This window comes from Passer domesticus, chromosome 2 (genome assembly GCF_036417665.1).
Source record: "Passer domesticus isolate bPasDom1 chromosome 2, bPasDom1.hap1, whole genome shotgun sequence".
NCBI classification, from domain to species: domain Eukaryota; kingdom Metazoa; phylum Chordata; class Aves; order Passeriformes; family Passeridae; genus Passer; species Passer domesticus.
This window is the reverse complement of record NC_087475.1, coordinates 22835218-22857793: the sequence shown is the minus strand read 5'-3', so window position 1 is coordinate 22857793 and position 22576 is coordinate 22835218. Positions and strand designations below refer to the sequence as shown.

General features: G+C 35.0%; 1 long non-coding RNA gene across 2 annotated transcripts in view; it reads left to right on the top strand.

Moving 5' to 3' along the window:
• Positions 1-22576, top strand: part of LOC135293515 (uncharacterized) — a 60889-nt gene that overhangs the window by 18251 nt on the left and 20062 nt on the right. The window contains exon 3 of one of the 2 annotated variants that reach the window (XR_010355626.1): positions 21115-22196. The exons of the other annotated variant lie outside the window; for it this stretch is intronic. This is a non-coding gene — a long non-coding RNA (uncharacterized LOC135293515). The remainder of the gene's footprint in view (positions 1-21114; positions 22197-22576) is intronic. 2 annotated transcript variants of the gene reach the window in all.

Genomic DNA, 22576 nt, shown 5'->3' with positions numbered 1-22576 from the left:
AATAAACTTCCAAAGCTACATGTTCTGCTCTATTTCCCAGGGTGACATCACAACATGTTGATCTCTAGTCATTTGACAACTGTAATAAGCTACTGCCTAACCATCTGACTAGCTCACTCCAGATTAATTCCAATTTTATCTTTTCAGGGATCACTTAATCTTCTGATGGAAGTTCCCAGTACAGTAAAATTTGGTTTCCATGAAAACTTCTTTTTTATAGTATAATCAGTTCCTGACAGTTCATTGAGAGGCTTTTTGAACACTTTTGTTTTGTTTCACTTTGTTGTGTTTTGTTTAATAAGCCCATAACCAGATGATACAGCTGCAGTGGAAGTGTGGCATTTCTCGCTGTTTAAGTGCAAGCATGAAGCGCACAACAGCTGTCATCCGCTGTTAAAGGGTTTTCATTCAGCAGATTAAAGGCACAGAACGGGGGTTCCTCAGGTCACAGAGCAACTGAGTGATAAGAGTGATGGCAAGCACTCCCTTCTCCCACAGTGTGTTTCAGCTTCCACTGCTTTTCTGTGGAAGAAATAGCTCTCTCATACATCTGACTACAGAAAAAAAATAGTGCATGATTATAAAAAAAATTTAAAAAATTAAAAAGAACACCAAACAACAGAGCAGCAGATGCTTTTTTTTTTTTTCTTCAGGTTTCTTTCTTTTCTGCTTTTTTTCTGGTAGTTTTTGTTTCACTGCTCCTAAAATCACCTGACATAACACCTGATGTGAGTAAAATATAGTCCTGAAGGTAGACCATGTATCTATTTAAGGAATAGTAAGTCACATTATACATCAAAATACGCCAAACATCATATCCAAGTCAAATGCTACCATCTGAGTAGGAAAAAGTGAAATTCTTAGTCTTACCATTTAGATATTATTATCTGTGGAAAGTATTTCCCGTAAGAAATATCACTGTTGGTGCAATCAGGTTCGCCATTTGTATGGTCTTTCCCTCCCTCTCATCAAATGGGAGAAATATTAAGGACATAGGCCAAATTCCCAGGCTGTAATCTACAATGAGTTGTATTTGACTCTGAAAGGAATCTTTAGTAGTCACATTCTCTTCAATGGATCAATTTGGAAATAAAATATTAGCCAAATCAGTCAGAATCTTTTCTTCTCTTTAGACAGAATAACGTTTTTGCAAGATCAGTGTTAACAAGATAGGAAAATTACTTGGAGAAGCCCCTCCAAAGGCATCCTTCTGCCCTAACAGAAATCTAACAGGTTAATCTGTATCTTGCCCACCAAGGGAATTTCATGACCCTCCCAAGTGCATAGAACAATAGAAAGCAGGAATAAATTGAATAGGACTATGAAGATCATATTTTGATTTATTACAAGCAGGATATCTAGAATCAAAATGCAAAGGATATGATACAATACACTCAGTGAATAATGCTTCCCTTGGTAAGTATTTCTATTAATCTCATTCCACTAAACATATCAAATTATATCAAAATCTGTCCAATTCATCTTCCATCTAGAAGCTGAGCACAGTGACTATAGTCTCAATGTTGTGTTAATCAATTTTCAATACCATATATAAGTCATACTTGTGATGTCCTGCAAATATGACCGAAGGCCCAAATCTGTCTCATTTATGTGCTGTGTTATTCTTCTCTACAATTTCCATGCGATACAGTTCTGTACAATAAGGTAGATAAAGATTATTCATCCGAACAATACACTAATGCTTTCTTTAAAGACTTCCCATACATTGGAAAACATATTTTCATGCATTTTTATAAAACTGAAAAAATGTTTGGATCACTTTGAGCATGCTATAACACTTTGTTTTTACTAGTAACTAGAGCAATGGCAGCAGAGAAAGTAGACCTCAGTATTACCTTCTGCTGTATTGTATGTGACTAGAGGGACCCAGCAATGCTACTTAAGCACTGCTTTAATCTGCAGAAAAACTTTCACAAGTGAGTGAGTGACAAGTGCCTTCATCGAGCATTTTTCTGAGATGTACATGTTTTTAATGTACTGATACACCTCAGATGCACTACTAGTAAAAAAAAATACTTATGTCAAGGGTACAGAACAAAATAGTGTCAGACCAAAAGATGTAGAAATGCAGTGAAAACTATTTCTAATAGGGATTTGATTGTTTCAAGCATTTTGTTAAACTCTCAGTCTTCAGAAATGAGTATTTTACAATCCTGTCTAAAAAAAATTAACATCTGACTTCAGTAATGATCATAAAAGTTCAGTACTGCAAGCATATTTATCATTTTGGAGTGAATGTTCAATATATGAATGATGAAAAGAATAGGATATCAGTTAACACCTAAAAATGTTCTGGTTGTACAGCACAAATAAGAGACAAATATTAGCATAATGTGTACTTAAAAAAATGCCATTTCAAAACCCTTGGGTTTTCTTAGGTGGTTCTAAACCCATTTTCCTGGAATTCATGAACAACTCATACTGTCACTTGGCTTAATGTTGTAAATGAAATATCTGGCAACAACTATCAGTGCCACCACTACCTGAACCTGATAATGCTATTCTTTGTAAATGAAGTTGTTGTTACAGCACAGTCTCCAAGTAATAAATGAACAAGAGTGTTAGACAGCCCTAGTGCAGCCCACAAGCCGTTGTCTTAGCAGTACACTTACAGCTCACTTCTTCATGTGTGTTAGCTTATGTGTGCCTATATTTTTGTATATATATATATATTTATAGATACATATATATAACCATTTCAGTGTTTAGAGCTGTTCAAATTTAGATGACAAGAAGGTATACAGCATCTGAAGAGATGACAAAAAAAAAAAAAAAAGATAAAACTAAAAAGCAGGGTACCAGATGGCAGCCTTGTGGTTGCATTTATCTTACAAATAAGGTGTCAAACTTTTTTCTGTAACAAGCACATTCTGTATTGTGTGTGTCCACTCAGTCATTTATGGAATTTGTGTGCTTTTCCAATTTCTCACAATGACACTTTTTGATGCCATGATCATGGCTAAGAGCAGAAGTCACCACACTGCCTTTGGACAGCAATTTCAGGCATAGCAAAACAAAAGATGTGTCTATTTGTGTTTGGTTGTTTTGAGAAGCAGGGGTTTGTTTTTTGTTTTAGTCTAAGTGACAGGCTATCTGGATGAAACTATTCACCACTCATTCTTCCTCCTTTCAAACAATTTGTGATAAAATTATATTTAGTTTTCAGAGGTAACTTTCACATGCCCAATAGTTTAATTTGCTTTTCATTCTAAAAGTATCGACAAGTATCACAAACTACTTTTATTTTATATTGGCAACATTAAGAAAATATGTTTATATTTCTGTTATGCCTTACCAAGGATTGTATAATGAATCTTTGAAATAAAAATGAAGGAAAAAAATTTTGGTGCTCCCTTCTTTTTTATATCACTTCACTGTTCTTATCAGCAGCAAAGAGAAAAATTATAGTATAAACTTCACTTATGTTCACAAAGATATTTTCCAATTTTAAACAGAAGAAACTATGTCTGATATGCATTCTTTTTTCTTTTCTAATTTCTTCTGTTTGCAGCACTTTGTCTTTCTACATAGCCTATAGTTAGTAAAATAAACTACCTCAATCTCCCAATTGAGACCATAAGGTTCCTCATCAAAACAGATAGGAAGTGAGACTTTAAAGAGCCTCTGCTAGCTCATGTCATAGTCCTGAGATGACAAAAAAAAAATCTGAAGTATACTTTCATTACTAAAATACTGCTTAAGTCCAAAGTTTCCCTATAATGCACTGATATACCCTAAAATTAAGAGTCTGTAGTGGCAATGGATGCTCTGACATTCTTAAAGTACTTTTTTTTACTATAGAGTCTTGTTTCTTATTTGTAGACTGTTAGTAGAAAAGAAAATCCAGAAACAACCCCATGGTATCTAGGCAGGATTTTCTATACTCTTTTCATTTGCATGCAGTTACTCTTATACTTGTTTATGTTGCATATTTCAAATGCAACTTACACTTGTTTGTAGAACCAGCCCATGCCATGATAAAGCAAATTCAGAAAACTCTAACTGACAGGTAAATCTCATTCAAGTCTTCCCACCATATTAACATCTTAATATGTTTGAAACTCATTATGTGAAATATAAGATTAATATGCATTAAAGCACACTTTGTTTCATCATAAGGTGTGCTAAATACTGACCACAAAAATTTCATTATTGAATTTCTATACAACATATGTAATAGGTACAATAGGTACACATGTAAGAGGTCATTTAAACAGGTATATTGGATATCAATATAGTAGGGCCAAAGGAAAATAATATATTTCTACTATATGCTACTTCTTCCTTGGTCTCAAGGAAAGGTTATCCCCTAAATGTGTTAAATGAATGACATGAATATTACTGACCACACTATTTTCCCTTCCTATTCTTCCTTAAGCTGAAAAATTGAACCCTAAAAATACATCCATACAAAACATTCTTTTATTCATACACTTTCTGCCTTCTTTCAGGACAAAATGTCTATGTAAACTTCCTTTTTTAGCAGCCACAAAATCCGATTTTTCCTCCATTAGGAAGAGAAATAAAATATTTCCCATGAGAGTTTTATTCACCACCAACTATATAAAATAACATTAAGTCCCTACCACAGTGTCTCTTTTCATTTCTCTTATATATGAATGCTCAACAAATACATCTGAACAACTCTTGAGTTACTTACACTGCATGTCTTTCCTTGCCATCTTGGCTGGGATGCAGAAAAGCCCACAGAATAATTATTAATGGATTTTTGGATCTATTTCTCTTCATTTGAGCAGGGCTCATGAAAGAAGAGAGAAACACACACATCTTCAATGGTCAAACTTTTTTCTTTTCACAACAAATGCTTCTTTTGCTTCCCTCTGCACTCAATAGTACAAACACAAAAGTACTAGACGTTTCCTGAATGTAGAGTAAATATTTAAATGTTTTAGTAGATATTTAAATAGATAAATAAACTAATTAATTAAATCAAGTTCTTGTGAGAAATATAAGAAAAGAGAAGAGACAGTTTGAAGAAAGTCTTGGACTTCTGTTGAAAGCAGCAAAAAGCAAGCCAAGATCCTGAGCTGTCATTAGCTGTGCTAATGCAGGCAAAGCACTTGTTAGGTTATTAAAAGTACAAATATTAGCAGAGAGCCATACCAAGGCATCTTTTGTTAGAATTTCCTCTTATGAGAACTGAAGAAAAAGAATGCAAAGAAAGTTAAGTGGCATACCACAACAGAGCAAACAATAGTAGATACAAACTCCTAAATCTAGATCAGTGCCTCTGTTGAAGAAACCTAAGAAATACACCAGATTTTCCATTAGGAATAAGCTTATCATCTCTGCCAGAAGATTCAACAGCAATTTTTTGCTTTAAGAAGTCTTAAGTTATCTATATCTTGCCAATTGTAACATTTTTGGCCAGATATGGCAATATTCCAAGTAGTGTGGGATTACTAGTGTCTGCTCAGTGAATCCTGAAAGATTTCCTTGCTGATACAGATTTCAGAGTGAACATTTAAAATTTGCAACATAAACAAGTATAAGAGTAATTGCATGCAAATGAAAAGAGTTTCCCCTGGGGAAAAGGCTATCCCTTCTGTAATAGAGAGAACTCATTTAAGGTTGCATAATTTTTTCTTCCAAAATTTAAAGTGCCCAGGATGCTTAACAATGGTTTGACTTCTTCAGAAAGTAAAAAAAAACCCAGATTTCTATGAAACACATCTCAAACACATCTTCAAAATTTTTCTCCAGATAACTATGTTGTTAAAAATGTGGTGATTTGCCTTGGTATATAAATAAATAGGAAGAAAAAGAAAGCAACTCCATCTTCTTTCTCTTAGGGCATGCTACTGTACTTTTTGCTGAGGTGCTTATGTGGCTACAAAATAGCTTCTGGTCCTAATGCTGTCAAACAAAGTACTTCCAAACAAATTATACCCAAAAGCTCTTTTGTTTTTTACTTTTTAAGACTATTTTTCCTTAGTGTCTAAGCCATACAGAGGAACCAAATGAAGCTCGTATTCAAGTTAATAAACTCCAAATGTGCTCACAGCAGATGACTTTGGTGGCTTGCTGTGGTGTGATTTATGCCATTTCATCATATGCATTCTTCCAGGCTCAAAATGCATATGATTTTTCATAACAATTACCTTAGGGACACCACAGATCCAGTTGGGCATTTCACTCTGTTATTAGTAGGTATGTTTTCAAATAACTGATTTATCTGTAACAGCTTCAAAAATTGACACTATCACCCCCACCACTCCTCCCATGCCCTTCTCCTTCCTCCTCTTTTCAATACCACGCTTCCTAAGCAACATCTGTGGACAGATCCTTTGGTCTTTATTATTGCAACTTAAGCCTTCCCACCTGTTTGAGCAGTGAATGTAGAAGTACTCTGTATGCATGTACTTCCTTGTAGCTTATTAATGACAGCATTTTTCTTCTTAATATTCTGCCCATGTTCCTAGTCACAGGAAGGCTGAATGATGTAGATTGTTTCTTAAAATCTTTGCCTTGATGATTTTTGCTTTCTTTATTCACACCAACATGAGGTACAATCAAGAATAAAAGCCTATTTTTGAGATATTGATAGGAATAGCACTGTGCTTCCCTTCTCACCTCTCCCCTGCAACATCTTTCTTTTCTTTTTGGAACAAATAGTAATTTTTATGTAGGGCTTTCTTTGGGAATCAGATTGATTTTGCCTTCCTATTCTGTGCTCATCTGTAAATCCTACCAAAGGAAGTCTGCATACAAGTCATCTTTTGAAAGTTCATTCCTATTCTGAAACCTCATTCCCAGCCATCATGCTTTTTGCAGGTATTTGCTCTCCAGCTTCAGTTTCCTCCCCACCCTCTCCCCAGAAGATTTTTATGTTTTTGTTATGTGGAGTTAGTAGTGTACATGATAATAATGCCACATGCTTTCAGCCTTCTTCAGTGACCCGCAATTTTTTTCTTCTTTTTTCAGTGAAAGGTGAGATAAGCAGACTGTTAATAATTCTTTTTCTATAACTATTTTGGGATGAGGTTTATAAGTTATTATAAAGCATTTGGTTAGTTACCAAACTTTGCTCAAAGAGTTTGTCACTCTGTGATATGACATGCATGTTTTCTTTTATCCTACAAGCTATACTAAATCATATAAAATTATCAAAGAAAGGGTAAAAAACTACTAGATTTTCTTCTGTAAAAATCAGATGTTTTATCTAAGTCTCAGAAGAAAACTGCTCTTTAAAAAATTCAAAACTTATTTTGCCCTAATTTTTGCTGGCATTAACCAGATTCACAGTCCCAACAACAGAGTTTCTACAGAACTTTATTACTAATGCCATATGTTTTATTCTTCATGAGCCAAACAGAAAGAGGATTTTCTTTGAATGAGTCTTATGTTATGTTAGCAATCCTAGTTTTAAAGGCTCCAAAAAAGAGAACACGGGCATAACACTCCAACTATGCCCCCAATCATACCCAAGAGGCTTTAAATCTGGCTGCTTGCCAACAAATGTGTTCTAAAATGTAGCATTTTAAATATTATCGTTTCTCTCTCAAATAGTACATGACACAGAGAAAGACAATATTTGAGAAGACCAAACAGTTATCTGTATGAAAGAGTGAAAGCAGAAGAAGAACCTTGGATTCCTTATTCACATGGTTGCAGAAGAAGCTGGTGGTCTCTATGAAACACACGTGCTCTGGACCAGGTTCATGAACAGACATTCAGGTCAGCTAGAGATTGACAACTTTTTATTATTCTTTTTTTCACAGAGGGCCTTACTAGGGCTCCTAAGGATGCTGTTCCTCTAGAGGGTATATACACAGGAGGATAAGGAAAACAATCTCTGAGTAATGGCAGTTTGCAGTACAAACCTAGCAATTGCTACCACAACAGTTTAATGTCACTGCTAGCATGGCATAGTGTGCACAGAAGACATCCACTGCCATTGTCCATTTTAACTTACCCTCTGCACATGACTGTTTCTTTGTTCACAATATTTAGCAATATTTGGCATCTAGCAGGGTTGATCTAATAGGGGAAACTGATAAAGTGTTTAATGAAAAAAAAACATACACATGAACCTTGTTTCCCTAAATAAATAATTATCAAAAGTGGGTACTTCCTTAATTCATGCTGTTGAGTTTATCTCTACAAAATATTCAGTACCTAGGCAATTATGCTGCATATCTTCTTTACCTAGTTTACCAAAAGCTCCTAACTCCATTTTTTTGCTAAGATCTCACAGCTATCACAATTTCAGTTCTGATCTGGTCTTGCTGGGGCGTACAAATCTGTGAATGATAGCCACTGCTATTTTTGCTTGTTATCATCTCCAGTTGCCTCAATACATAAAAAGTCCTAAAATTAATCTTACAATCTAGAAGCAAAACAACTTAAGCGTTTGCAATTGCATTTGTTTCACACAACTTTAAGCATGCAATATAAATTAAATTTCTTGATGCCTATATTCTTCAAGAGACCTTTAAAAGGTTTAGAGATGTACTTGAGGTTATTGGACTTTAAAGAAAACCTTATATTTTTCAAACTGACCAAAAGGGTCATATTAGTATGTTTCATACTCTGTTTACCTTGTGGAAATTAACTCAGAGTACACACCTTTTTTTCTTATGCAAAGTATTCAAAACAGGCACATTCTGGTATTGTTTTATATTGCAAAATGGAGAGCTCATATACTCCAGCAGTAACTTCAATTAAAACATTATGGAAATACAAATTTGGTATCAAGCTACACAGGGGAATATTCTCCTTTGGGATGTTAAACCTATAAGACAGTTAAACCATGGCAGAGAACCAGATAAGTAATTATAGGTAACAGTGTCATACAAGTGCATAATCCTCTACCTTAACTCTTGTTATATGCATATAGAAAGAAACCATAGCATATACATTTGATTTGGGGTTTTTTTTCTGCACATATATGTGCATACCAAAATTGCTACATGATAGGGAATTCCTGTTCACAATCTATTCACAACCTTGCTGAGAAATATAAGCTAGAAAAGCAAAATATAAGTGACACAATAATGGATCACTAGTGAACAGAACCCCTTCCTCGAAACAAGAGTTTCCAAAAACTGTCTGTAGAGCTTCCTAATACTTAATCTCGTTGAAAACATGCTATTCAACAAAACCTCAACAACAATAACAACAAAAACAAAAAGGAAAAAACCTACAATCCTGCCAGTTTTAAGGAGCATGTGGATAGCACTGGTAGAATTTGCAAAGCCATCCTGGACTTTTTGAAAGAATTTGAAAAAACACATCAAAGGAGTCAAGCAGGTTTTAATACTTTTCTTTAGTACGTTGGTGAGCATAGAATGATGGTTTGTACAGGAAAGAAAACAAAAAAACTACTCCTAAGCCCGTCTAACTTCCTCTGATATGGTAAATAGAATAGATTTTATTGTAAATCATAGCTAAATGGGAGGGCTCTTCCCTACAGCTTCTCCACTCATTGACCCTGAATTTCCACAGTGTATTCTTGCTCTTTTGGCTGCGTGTGGACCATTTATAGTGAAGACATCAATTTAGTGGGATTTTTCCTTTGTATATAGACAGTTAATTGCTCATTGAAGACACAGGAAAGGGAGTCATATCATAGAATCATAGAATGGGTAAGGTTGGAAGGGTATTTAAGATGATTTAGTTCCAAGCCCCTGCCAAGGACAGGGACATCTTCCACTGATCCAGTTGCTCAAAGCTCTCTCCAACCTGGCCTTGAACATTCCCAGGAATGAGGCATTCACAACTTCAAGAAACTTGTTACAGTTTCTCATGATCCTTACAGTAAAGATTTTTTTCCTAATATCTAAACTAAATCTACTCTCTGTTTAAAGCCATTCCCCCTTGTCCTATCACTACATGCCCCTTCTTTTCTCTTGTAGAGTCCTTTCAGGAAGGCTGCAATTAGGTCACAACAAAACCTTCTCTTTTCCAGCCTGAACCCCAGATCTCTTAGCCTTTTTTCATAGGACAAATGCTCCATTCCTCTAATCATGTCAGTAGCCTCCTCCAAATTTGCTCCAAATTGTCCCCAGTGCTGGGAACCACAGAATTGGAGGCAGCACTGTGGGTGGGCTCTCACCAGAGTAGAGCAGAGGGGCAGAATCCCCTCCCTTGCCCTGCTGCCCACGCTGCTCTGGATATAGCCTAGGGTACAATTGGCTTTCTGGGCTGCGAGTGCACATTGGTGGCTCTCATCCATCAGCACTCCCAAGCCCTTCTCTCAATCAGTTCACCCCTCAGCTTGTATTGATACCAGGGATTGCCCTAACCCAGGTGCAGCACCTTGCACTTGGATTTGTTAAATCTCATGAGATTCTCACGGGTCCACTTTCCAAGCTTTTCCAGCTCTCTCTGGATGGCATCTGATTTTTCAGGTGTGTCAACCATACTGCTCAGACTGGTCTCATCTGCAAATTTCCAAATAATCTATGTCATAAATGAAGTTATTAAATAGGATTGGTCCCAATACAGACTTCTGAGGGACACCACTTTTCACTCCTTTCATCAGGACTCTGAGCTATTGACCACTGCTCCCTGGATGTAAAGAGTACATCCAACTCCTTTCTCATCCATCTCTCAGTCCATCCATTGAATCCATATTTTTCCAGTTTAGAGAGGGGGATGTTATGGGGGACTGTCAAAGGCTTTAGGAAAGTCCAGGAAAATGACATCTGTAGCCATTCCCTTGTCCAGTGATGTCACTTCATTGTGTGGCCACTAAGTTGATAGACAGAACTTGCCCCTGGTGAAACCATGATGGCTGCCTCCAAGCACCTCCCTGTACTCCATGTGCCTTTATCATAGCTTCCAGTTCCATGATCTTCCCAGGCACAGAGATGATGCTGATAGGTTGGTATTTCCCAGGATTCTTTTTTCTACCCCTTTAAAATGTTTCCCTTTTTAAAGTCAGCTGGGACTTCACCTGAATTCCATTACTTCAAATATCATGGAGAGTGTCTTTGCAACTACATCAGCTAATTCTCTCAGGACTCTGGAATGCATCTGTTCACCATCAGGCAAATGAGCACAAGCTTAAATGATCACTAAAAGGGAAAACTTTTGGTGAACAGAAGAGAGGTGCACTAACTGTGGTAAAGTTTTGATAGATTTCTGTACATATTACTGATTTGTACAGTATTAGCAATCAAACAGAAATATACAAATGAAGCTTTTATGGCAAGTTTAATTTCTTGTTAAAATTCTTGCTTCAAATGGATGAGAAACCTCTCCCTGAGAAAGAAAATGGTGTATTGCCAACCAAAACAGCCACTGTAGGGAAGTTTGTCACAAGCTAAATCTGTCAATATTTAGTTAGTTAGGTGTGGGGGGGAAAGACAGCCAAAATTAAAGGGGATAACTGTAAAACAATATAACGCAGTTCTTCCTCTATAATCTTGATTCCATTATCTACTTTGTTTTTCTTTCAGAAACTAGCTCCCTGCCGTGAGGAGTTCTCAAGAAATCTGCATCATGGTAATGGTTCACTGTAGTTTTGTGCAAAGACAGATCTGGCAAAATTTTTTTGGTTTTTTTTTTTCTCTTTTTTAGTCCAGTTGCCACTCTTAATGTTGCAGCTTACACAGACTCTGAATTACATGTATTTAATAAAGCATCACAAACTCAAATTATGTGACTTTATGGTTTCATCAAATATTCCCTATGGGTGATAGCAACCAAAACTCAGTCAAGAAAGGCTTCAGCTATATTTATACACCCTCAATCTTCAATTAGTGTTTGAAACATTTCCAGAATACAGCTACTATAAATTATTCACATTTATAATATCTTGGGATCTCTTCTATATTTTTCATCCTATTGAAATGTCAATTTTTCTTCTAAATAATTTGGATTTATCCAGTTCCACACCACAAAAACTTGTTCTGTTTTCCTACTGGATTTCCCCTACACTCTGAAATTTGATGGTTTTTTTTAATATTGAGTAATAAGTTAATGCCCATGTAATTTTTGTACAAAATTTCAAATCATGATTTTACTTGATTCAATGAAAAACAGTAATTTCTTCTACTGGCAACAGGAGAATAACTTTAGAACTTTATTAACTGAATGTACTTCTGGTATTACTTTTCTGACTTTCCTGATGGCCTTTTGTTCAGGATTGAATATGCAGTTAGGCATAAACATACGGATCTGGAAACATTTTGGATCATACTTATGAATGGTCATGAGCTTTTACTGACTTAATTTGTAATTCTGAATCATTTCTATAAGCTTCTTCACAGTCTCTCGAGGATCCTTAATGGATCAGGTCAGTCATGACAGGAACGTGGCTATTCTGTAGCCAGCTCAGATGTCTGCACCATCTTTCCATCTTGCATTGCAAGAAGGAGCATGAGATTTTTGGCAAGTTTGCATCAACAGGGCGGCAGATTAAAAGATTTCTGAAGCTTCCATGTAAACAACTGAATAAAACCTTGTATAGCCATTAGTAAGTGAAGAATTATAATATTAATTTAAAAAGTAAAGCTTTTTTTTTTCTTTTGATACATATTTTTATGCCATCACCTTTGGTTTCAAAAAGCTAAAAAAAAAGTCATATATAAATATCAATGTAAACATAAATAAAATACATATAGGTATTACAGTAGGTCAACATTAAAACAAATTAATGTTTTTTTTCATACTATTATTTTAAATTAGGAAAATATATTGTAGTTTTGCATTACTGCAACAGTTCTCCTTTTAACTTGAAATGTTATTATAAAGACAATAAACTAAAGTTTTCTTTCCTTGAGCCTAAATCAAGTCAGAAGGGAGGAACATGCTCTACCAAGAAGTCTAGCCTGTTAAGAATAAGAAAATGGGATAAAAACAATATGTGGGAGTTTTCTCACTTTTTGTGCTAGAGATGGTTCTGCTAGAGATCATGCTCTGCTCCTGGACTTCTGAGTGCTTCATGGATAATCTATATGACTGAAGCAAAACACTATTCAGTACTCTGCACTCTAGACATACAACTAACAGCTAGAAAAGCTAGCTATTTGTGCTCTAACTTACATTAGCAAAACACTGTTGACCTCCTTGTGGATGATTCTAAACTCATGGTGGAATTAAAGAAACGGGAGACAGATTTGCTTGCTACAAAAACCTTTTCTAGTTTTAGAGGTAGGGTCCTGTCTTGCTTGTTTTGGTAATTTTTTTCATTGTGAAAAGTACTGCATGTTCCAAAATAAAATCTTAAGAGACTTATTAAAATGTCAGCTAATACATGTAAATAAATAAATTATTAATTAACCATAAGATTTAGACATCTAATTCTACAGCTTTTCAGGGATTTTTTTAGTAATATATTCTCAGACTATACTTATGTAAGGATATAATTACTTTAAAAAATAAAATAAATAAATGCATGCAAACAAACTACTGAAAGACATACAGCAGCTAGGGAGGTATAATCCCAAGTAGCAGTAAAGGTTAGGGGCTGACATGACAAACTGACTATGAGCCAGCAGTGTGCCCTTTTGGCCAGAAGGACAGATAGTGTCCTGGGATCCACTGGAAAGATTGTGGCTGGCTGGTCAAGGGAGGTGATGCTCCCGCTCTGCTCAGCCCTGGTGAGGCCACATCTGGAGTGTTGTGTCTGGATCTGGGCTCCTCAGGGCAAGGAAGCTGGAGAGATGTTGGAGCACAAGTCTGATGAGGAATGAGATGGGATTCTTTAGTCTGGAGAAAAGGACGCCCAGGGGAACATTTATTGCTGTCTACATCTGCCCAAAATTATTGTGGCAAGGTGAGGGTCAGCCTCTTCTGACATGCCTCAAGTGACAGGATGAGAGGAAATGGCCTCAAGCTGCACCCAAAGAGGTTTAGATTGGATATCAGGAAATTTTCATCATAGAAAGGGTTGTCAAACACTGGAGCAGGCTTCCCAGAGAACTGGTTGAGTCACCATCCCTGGAAGAATTTTAAAGCTCTATAGATGTCATATTTGGGGACATGGTTTAGTGCTGGACTTGGCTCTGCTGTGTTAATGGTTTGGCTTGATGATCTTAAAGGTCTTTTCCAACCTGAAAAATGTGGTGATCATGGCCTATGATTTGATACAGAACTAAAGGTACTTTGAAACTCTTTTGAATTTCAGTATCATAAATCACAAGAACAATGCCAGGGTTATGCATTATTTAATACAACAGGAAAGGACATGAGTGTTGGGGGTGAATAGTGTGTGAGAGACTGAAATGTTTCAGTTAATGACTCATATTATCTGCTGTTTCAAAAGCAGAAGGTATTTTGCTGAGGTGAGGTTTGACTCCAGAACTGAAGGGGAGGAGGAGGGTTTTTGGGTATGTGGTGGCAAAACTCCTGATCTGCATAAAACAGGGAATGTGAACACACCACCACAGTATAACCACAACAAACTGAACTTTGTTAGCAACAAGCTCTCTTTTGGGCCAGATAAGAGAAAAGGCTGATAAGAAGCAGATCCTGTGAGGTGGGATGATGTTTTTTATCCTGTCCCCAACGGGGTATTACATAAGTTTGAAAGTATCATTCCTTTTTATAAGGCCTAACTGGCTCAGCTAAGCAGAACATAAAGCCATAATGTCTTAGAAGAAGTCATAAACCATCAAAGACCCTTGAAACAACCCCAGACTAATTTCTGTAGTTTTCCACCTGAAGACTGTGCATGATCCATAGCATCCACCAGTGTAAAACTTCCCTTCAGGGAAGGTGTCTGGGCATTCCCACTTTAATTTGAACCACATATTAACATTGTGTTTCAGGAGCTTTCTTCTAGAAGGACCAAGACAGCAACAAATGGACACTGAAACTGCAACCATTGAGTCTCATCACTGATGAGGTTTCATGGATGGTGCTATCTTTCTGGTATCTACTCTTACCCTTTCTCTTTCTTAACTGAGGTTTTTGTACTTTTATATTGCTATTTCTGTAGATAATAACCAAAATGTCTGTATACGTCCTTTAAAATGCATCCAAATTGTTCTAAAATAAACTTTCTATATTTATGCAAATATCTATATGTCTAGATATCCATGTATCCATATATTTCAACACCGGTCATTTCACTGTAATCTGCCTCAAGGTATTTATTAACAGTTATTCCACCTCAGGGAAGGGTTGTAACATAATTTCAGTAGAAAGGAAAATCTCTGTTAGTATCTGATAATTTCCTATTTTTGGTCTCAGATTTCCAACATCTTATAAACCAACAATAACAAGAGAAAGCTCTGACCTTCCTCCATCTCAACTCATGCCTTCTTCCATCAAAGTTTCCTGATTCACTATTATCACAGAAAATCAGGTATTCTTTTTCAGCCTCCGTTTATTAAGCTACAGAAGCCAAAGTTTTTTACTCTCACAAAGCACATTTCTTCTTTCCTTGCAGCTATCCACATTATGCTACTTTTTGATCCCTTGCAATTTTGTGCCATTAGCAAGTTCCACCAACATGCTCCTATCTCTTTTGTTAGGCAAAATAATTAAACATGATCAACTCTAAAGTGATCCTTGAGGAACCTCTTTACAACATGAAGTCACAAAACCTGTTGGAATCTTGTCTAAATATTGAATGCATTAATAAAAAATTTCTACTTGTTAATAAGCTACTTGTTTCAAGATGAACAAGTAAATTTTGTGTACCTCCAAATAAATTTTCCTCAAGTCTAGGTTCATGATTAATGCCTCTGTGTTAATTTCATTTGAAAAAGCAGTCAATTTAAAGAAATATGCTATGTTACAGCAATATAATTTGACATTTTTAAAACACTTGTATAGGTAAAATCCTGTAAATGCCTGTGTGCATTTACATATATAATTGTTTCTGCAAAAAAATGTTCCCAAATCATTCATATTGTCAAGCTCAGAAACCTTAGTAATCAAGTGCCCTCTCTATCAAAATCCTGACAGAATATTGTCCATTTAATATATTTTGAGCACATGGCATTCTTTTCCTTCTACTTCACCTGTAATCATCAGTCTTTTCTTTTTCCCTCTTCACATTAGTCACAGTGCTTGTATCCTGTGACAACACTGTTCAGTTTTATTTCAGAATTGCACCTAGATTATCTTTCTCATTTCATACTGCCAATGCTAATTCTTTTTACCTAAATGTATGAAGAGTTTATTAGCATTTGCTTTTATTCAGTTTGAAAGATATGTCTTTAAACTGTCTTTTTGTCTCCTCTTTGTATTACAATTGTATGCATTAAATTCTATTCAGTATCTACAGACCAATAACTTTGTTAAATATGTAGTGGAAAGTCTGAAGGAAAACTAAAGCACCAGAGGAAATATAATCTGTAATTTGTAATCTTATGATTACAAAATTAATATCTCCTATATACTGTAGAAGACTGAATGAACCTGTTTAATGTAGTCGGTGTGGTTCTTAAAAGTTTTTGTTTCATTTCAGAGCACCTTTTCTGTGAAAAAAACATAAGCTAATCTTTCAGGAAAAAAACATGTAGCTTCAGCTTCATTCAGAATTTGTTGAATTAGAAGTCTGTATATTTGCTGGTTTTGTTTTGTGGGTTCTTGTGGTTTGGTTGCTTGTTTTTGAAATCAAATGCACTTTTGCAATTTCTTAATTGTCCTGTTTGCAAAAATTGGTGAATACTAGCTTCCTGTTTTCCCCAATTAGTCTTCTCACAGTGATGACTGAAAAAAAATCAAAGAACTGAGAAACAACTGCAAAGTTAAACTCTGAATTTGATTCCATGTTTAACTCAAGATCAACCTCTCTTATATATGTTCACCCTTACTCTCTTCTGGAAGTCAGTTACTTCATTTTCTTAGCACAAAAGATGACTATGTGAGCAAGCACTAAGTTTTAGAGAATTTTATGGTGACAAACACTAAGAGACAAAACATCATGCATTTCTGAAGGGAAAAATCCACTGGAAAATTCAAATCCCTGTTCCAAAATTCAAGGGCAAAATAAAGAAAGCTGTTAACATCAGCAATAGATCCACAAAGTAATTTTAGCATAACATTCCAATAGAAAATTTAAACTTGAAACAAATTTATCTGTGTAAAATATCCATCCAAATGGTTTAAAATTCAGGATTCAAAAAGGAACATTATTTAATCATCTGACATTTTCTACCAGTAAATTCAGTGGGTCTTCTAATAGTTAATACAGTTGTACTCTGCTCTGTATCAGGTAAATGAAGGGATTAACTGTATGCAATGATGATGTGAAAGTTGAGAAAAGCTAACTCTAAGAAGCCAAGAAAATGTCCTCCTTTCAAGAAGAGTCATCAATAATATGTTTAACATATATGTATTTTGGGTAAAAATATGCACCCGTTAAAATCTCTGACTTGAAAGTTCATTGCATGACCTTATTATTATCTCAGTATTTTTCCCACAAACCTACAAGTACATATACAAAATAAAAGCTAACAAAGTAACACTGGCTGGCTTCCTTTTCTTATAAAGGACTGCTATAATCACTGAATCAAACTAAGTATTCGAAACAGATGATTATGTTAATTTAAAATGGCTTGGTTGATGTTTATGCAGCATTTATGCTTGTACTCATTTTATTATGAATGGTTTTTTAAACAGCTATGACTGGTCAACCAGCAGCAGAAGGAAATTCGTTTTAAGGATTATTGCCCAATAAATAATTTGCTGAGGCTTATCTAAGCCCTGTTTAATAAAATTCCTAACCCCTAAAATAGAGCATATTCATTTGTAGCAATTACTGATAGCATAGACCTGTCATGGGTTCTGTGTGTTTTACTATAGACTTTATGATACCTACAGATAGGTAGCCATTAAAATTAAGCATTTTTATTATGCAGCTAGGTAATGTCCAAAATTATGCATTTAGTATCTGTAGAAAAACAAAGCTTTAAATAATGTGTTCACTTTATTTCAAGAATGCTTGGTAAGGATATGCTACCTGTCTTCTGGAACAGAGGAAACAAAATTCAGCAACAGTTGAAATATTCACCAGCAAGAGATGAGACAGTGCCACCTCTGGCTCCTAAAAACTAAATGACCTTTAGGATCATGGCAGACCTAAATATGTACCTCCTAGATGTAAAATAAAATAAAATGTAATGAAATGCACAAGAAAAAGAGTATAAATATAACAAAAATATTCTTCAGTGGGAAAGTTGAGGCATTTATAGAATCTAACAATAAGATAAGGAAGGAATATCTGTCCTTTTTAGGAACAAAAATAAAACACTATATTTGCAGTATTGGAAGTGAACTTCCATGTCAGGTTCTGATTTGTTTCTATTATAAAAAAAGAGAATCCTGAAATAATTTGAGACAAACTGAATTTTCTCTGTCCATGATTTTTAAAGTTCAAAGCAGGGTTATTAGAAAGACATCGCTGTTTCAGAAAGGATCAGAGGGACTTTGTTGTTGAAAAGCCTGGCTACATCCATTTTGGCTAAATGGCACATTTCTCTTCAGTGGGCATTTTGAGACTGGCTTTTACTTTACAAGTTTCTGAATGTAATAACATTGTGTTATCTTTGAGTGGGGAATATGATATTCACTGGCTTGCTTCCACCATGGTCTTGTTCTGTTTATGTGGTTGATAGCTGTAGCAATGTTTGGCAAAAAAGCTTCATGAAAAGCTTGATGAACTTGTGTTCTCTACTGAATGTAAGGTCATCTAACTACTTTCTCCTTACTCCCCCCAACTCCTACTGAGAAGCCTGTGATGGTCAAAATTCAGTTTGAATGGCAGTAGAAAATGTATCTGAAATTACAAGGTGAAAACTCTGACTAGTGTTACCTCTTTTGCTAGTAAAATTAGAATACCTGTTAAAAAAATATGATGAATAGTAGGTACATTGGTTTGGGGTTTTTCTGCAGTACAAGTCAATAATTACTAGAGTTGAAAAAATAAAACTAAATTGGTTTTATGTATATTGTTAGACTATCCTATATAATTTATGTTTGTTATCTTGAGTTTCCTAAAATAATATATAATCTTAAGAATAATTATATGTAAATGCAATACCAGTTTCTGAACTGTCCTACTTTGTTAATTGAAGAGATACATTAATTTACATATTTAATTATGACTATTTTAATATAATAATATATTTAAATTATAATAAAAATATATTTAAATATAAATATATATAGATATATGTTCATATATTAAAATTGTGATTAAAAATGTAATAAATTGTAAATAAATATAAATTGTAATTATCTTACCTGCATACTGCTATTGATCCAGAATATTTTTAATCATTAAAAAAGCTACCTTTTTTTACTTCTTTTCCTTCAAGGGAAACTCATATTAGTTAAAATCTAAAGACTTCTCCATTCTGAAGATCTTTCCGTTTCAGGAATGTCTTATTAATGGCTAAACTTTTTTTGAACAGAGAAAGTGAAAATAATATTATTTACTTTCTGGAGGTTTAATAACATCTTTTGCCTTGAAAAAAAGAAAACTTTTTGTAGGTTGTTGCTGAAAAAGTAAAAGTCTTTAGGCAACCCAAAATTTTACAAGCCATTATGGCTCTACACTTCCTCATTCCACTATCAAAGAACTCAGTGGCAGGTGTAAGGTGGGTTTTTTTTCCTAATAGTGCAACTTAAGTAGAAGCATTTGGTTTGGACGAAAATAATAGGTTCTTATCACCTTCCAAGTAGATACATATTGTAAAGGGACACTTTGGAAATATGCTAAAGACATCCCCAGGGAAGGAAGAGTCAATGTCTCTAATTTGGAAGTGGTAGAATATATATGAAAGAATCAGAGCAGAAAAAGTAAGCAGTTTTTAAAGTAAAACAATATTGCAGCTATCGTTTAATTTACAGTCACATGGTGACTGCAGATTCTGGCATTTACCTATAAAATTATAACAAGTTTTGATCAAAAACATGGTTAAATTTTATTTATTTTCACAAATTAGAAATAATTGTTGTTACTTGCCAAACATTCAAAAACAGATTTGTCAGATTTAAAGACCTTGATTTTTTTTTTAACTATCAGATATGAAAACCATATGAAAAATCTTTTTCTTTACACGTAATTCAGGGCAGAAGTCTAACACTTAATGCCTTTGATCATGGAAATGTCTTACCTCATGCAGACTCTTTAATTTTTTTTTCCTTTGACCATTTTCAAGAATGAGTATGTGCCTTTTAAACCTTTACAGTGTCATAATCATATTATGGTCTTAAATATTGGCACTCCATCTGTTAAATGATGTGGGAAACTTCAAAAAAGGGAAGAAAATGCTGGGGGAAAAAAAAAAAAGGTGAGATGTCTGTGCTGCACAAGTAAGTCTACCTTTTGTTGTCCAAATAGACTTAAAGATGTCTGGTAAGAAATCTTACAGTGGTAGGAAATCCAAACTCTCCACTGAAATAGTGGTATGTAAATAAGGAATATTAAGCAACTTTCAGTGAAACTTTACATAGTTTTAACATTACAGATGTGATTAGCCTTATTGAACACAAAGTAAAAGATTTAAGGAATGCATTAATAATTTCAAGAGTAGAGCCATTATTTATTGAATAATTCAGAGATCTTTAAAGATGAATACTATTTTATAGACATTTGGTATAAGTAGGATATTTTCTTTCCTCTTCTATGCAATTTTTCCTTCAGAAAAGTGTACAACAAAAATGTTTTTCAAAACTCAAACAGCAGAATGTGATTATATTAACCTGTAGACAGAAATAGGTAAGAAATTTACAATGTAAAATTTTTAAGAAAGGAAGCAGGGATCAGTCTATATCAAAATTTCCCTCATAGAAATTTAATCAAGAATGTTTTCCTACCCTGAAAGTTTAATTCATAGAATAAAAGGAGATGGGGGAGACAAAAATGCAGACAACAGACTTTTAAATCAGATTAGTGCTGGATAGAGGAGATTCAGTTCAGCTTGACACATGCTGTAGCTTATTTTGCTTAATAGCTCTCTGTGTCACTACTGAAAGCATTCTATAGATATACATGACTAATTCAATCTGGATTGGAATATATCTAATTTAATACATCATTTTATCAGAACAGTTCATCATTAAGTAATAGGGAAACAGAAACATGGAGTACTAGGGCTCACATCAGATCACCCACTTTGGTCTTCTGCTTCTGGATATGACTTGCATATCTATGTGTTACAGGACAGAAGTTTATGCAGCCTCTTCATAAATGATGAGAACCTTTCCTCAGGCAACCCACTTTAATAATCCACTGCTCTTCTTACTGGAAAGATTTTCAAAAATTAGATAAGTATCCCTGACTTTAAATTAAACTTCTTGTTCTTTGTTCTGTTTATCTTTGCTTATGGCAGTACTTTTTACATGTTTACATAGTCATCTCATATTTTTTCTTTCCTTCTGTGTCCATCTGTAAACTAAAGAGACATAATTTGTTAATTTTCTTTTCATTGGCTGTATATTATAAACCTATGATCATTCTCTCTCCTGTACTTTGAAAAACAAATCAGCACCATCTTTATCTTTTTGAAGTTTGACATACAGAACTGGACATATTGCCCTCCAAGTTCTTAGTTCATTATTGACTGGGTAATCAGCCTAGAATCATCTGGGCTTTGTCAGATAAATTCTATATTTCCTGGTTTTCCTTTATTCAAAAGATTTGTTAGATGTTTATTGGAGTTCCTACAAATCCATGCTGGCTTTCAGTGGTTGTATTGCTATTCATACAAATCAATTGACAACCATTCCAGTATTCCTATGGAACTAAAGTAAATCTAAAGAAATTTTCTTGGCTAACGATTTAGCCACCCTTTCTCTGTGACATAAACCCGGCCACACATTGTCTGCTTTCAATATTCAGGGATGCTATATGTGCATATTGGAAGGGAATTCTGTCTTAATTGTCTCTCTGGCTACTATTACATGAGTAAATTAAATTCATTGTTTTTTGCTAGTTTTCCTGGGTACAGAGACAAGGAGGTGGAGCTTTTAGCACTATGTATTCGATACTGCCTACGTCGGTGCTACTTGAGGTTCAAAATCCAAGGCCAGAAATCACAAGTTTGCTGTTCTTTTTCCTTTTCTTTTCTTTTTTTTTTTTGGTTTGCTGGGCTTGCTCTGGAGAGAGTGTGGGATTGGGACCACCATTGCTCTTGCCACAGTGCTGCCATCCCTGGGGAGAGAGCCCCCGCAGTGGGGCCTGAGCTGCACAGAGTCTCCATTTCAGCAGCACAGCTCCTCATTTGGATGAACTAGATTTCCTGGTATGTTTTGTCCCGGCTTTCTGTTGTTTTCAGGCTGGGGGAGAAGGAAGTTAAGCCACAAGAGCCTCCCTGATATATTATTTTAGCTTTCCTGAATACCATGCAGCCATAGCACAGGGCCAGTGGCCATTTTGCCTTTGCTGGGAAACCATGATGGATATTGTCTTTAAGAAGTATTTTTGTTTGTTTGGTAGTGAATATCCTTTTGTGAGTAAAACTCTCTTTTGTATACTCTTTTATTAATATTGTTGAGGTTATTAGGATTTTTCAGTGAATTGTGATTCATTCCAACTTATAATGTCTCCTAGTGTTCCTCCATCATTGGAAGGGCTGGGGAGGGGAAAAGGAGCAGCTTAAGTGGGTTTAATTTTCTATCTCGA